Genomic DNA, 1,903 nt, shown 5'->3' with positions numbered 1-1,903 from the left:
CCTCTCAATAAAGATTGCCCGGAGTCTATATGAAATATATATGTTCAGCAGAACATTCATGAAGGCAAAACTCTGCTTATAATCACCTGAGTCTAGCTACTTTATGAGTCAGTTTTTGCTGTGTAACAAACAATCCCCCAAATCTCAATGGCTAGCTAGCATTTATTTCTTTTGCTCACAGATCTACAGGTTGGCTGGGCTTGAGGCTAGACTGTTCCATTTGACTCTCTTCTTCCATGGACCAGGATCTTCCTGGGCAAGCCATTCTTGATCTAAGAGCATCAGTTCAAAAGGCCAAGGCAGACCATACAGTATATTTAAAGTCTCTGCTTCCATCGTGTCTACTCACAGGCCATTGGTCAAATAAGTCACATGACAAGTGTAATAACAATTGAATGAGGAAATAAGTCCCATCTCCAGTGGGAGGGACTGTAAAGTCACATGACAAAGGGTACAGGGACAGAGAAGGGTAGAAAAATTAGAAATAATAATCAGTAATCCAACTTAATATTGTTTTACATCTAAACACAAATTACTGTCACAGCTCTTTTTCCTCCATGCTTCATAAAAGCTTCTTGGACAATGCTTTCACCATAGAATGTAAAAATGGCAAAAAAAAAAAAAAAGGAAAGAAAAGAAATGTTCTTGAAGGAGGAAAAAGATGGGCAATTTATTTGACCCAACCTTTGCAATTCTTGTACTGAAAACTTATGTGCCAGACACTATGTATGAGGTATTTTTTTGTCTTCACAACAACCTACAATTGTCTTCCTTATACAGATAATGAAACAGAGGTTCAGAGAGGTTAAGAAATTTGCTCCGTGTCACAAAGCTCATTAAGGCTGGAGCTAACCTCCAAACGTACACACGCATGACTCCAACGACGGCATGCTTTCTATTTCATCGGGGCATCACTCAGTGGATTAGCAGACCCAACGCTGGCCAGTCCCTCCCAGGACCCCTCAGACATTGGACCAGGACTCTGACATTGGCTGAAGTCACTTGTAGTTGTGGAAGGCAAGTTGAGTAACTGGGACATGTGACGTTTATTTAGTTACATATCTCTGGTGGGAGGTTTCGGGGGCCATTAATGTAGTGTGTCTGCATGGCTAGTTTACATGCTACTGCTTGTTATTGCTGTCTCTATTCCATGGCCCTCACACTCAATTTCAATTCAAAGTTTGGCAGTCAAGGTGTCAGAGCTAAAAAATGGGATGGCCTCCCTCCGAAATGAAATAATTTTGTTGTTCAGTTCCGAGCGATTTTGTAATTTCATGCTTGTGTATGATAATTTTATGCTGTCCTGCCTCACGTAACTCAGTTCTGGCAGATCCTGACAGGTGATAAATACAATCTTTTCCGCCCTGCATGCGACAGGCCGGTGCGAGGGGGGAGAAAAAACGGCAATTTCACATCTGAGGCCAGTGCAGAACTGGAGGCAGCGGCTGCCCAGTTCTTTCATAATTTCACGCCTGGATTCCAGCCGGCGCCACCTCTGTTGTGGCTGAAGGACCCACGGGTCAAGGGAGCCTTTCTGAAAATAGAATGGTGTTGGGCAGGGGCCCGGGCACTGGCAAGAGCGGAGGGACGAGGAGAAAGTTATGACTTTGGGCCCGCCCTGGGCTGGCGGTGTCGCGGGCTGGCGGCCTTCGATTTATGGCTCTGCTCCCCGCTTGCGCGCCCTCCTCTGTGTATCCCTATAGAATGAAAGCCTCTTGGAGGAATTATTTTTGCAAATCTGTTAAACGTTTGAAAGATAGCCATTCCAATAAAAAGAGGGAGGGGGAAGAATAAAGGGAGGGAGGAAGAGAGGGAAGGGATGGAAAGACAGAGAAAGAGAAAGACCAGAAAAGCAGAGGAGTCCTTAACATTTATCACCGCGAGCTGAGTTTCTGTAATTGCT

Source organism: Suricata suricatta, chromosome 14, assembly GCF_006229205.1.
Source record: "Suricata suricatta isolate VVHF042 chromosome 14, meerkat_22Aug2017_6uvM2_HiC, whole genome shotgun sequence".
Lineage (NCBI taxonomy): Eukaryota > Metazoa > Chordata > Mammalia > Carnivora > Herpestidae > Suricata > Suricata suricatta.
The sequence above is the reverse complement of the archived record's forward strand: the minus strand, read 5'-3'. Positions refer to the sequence as shown.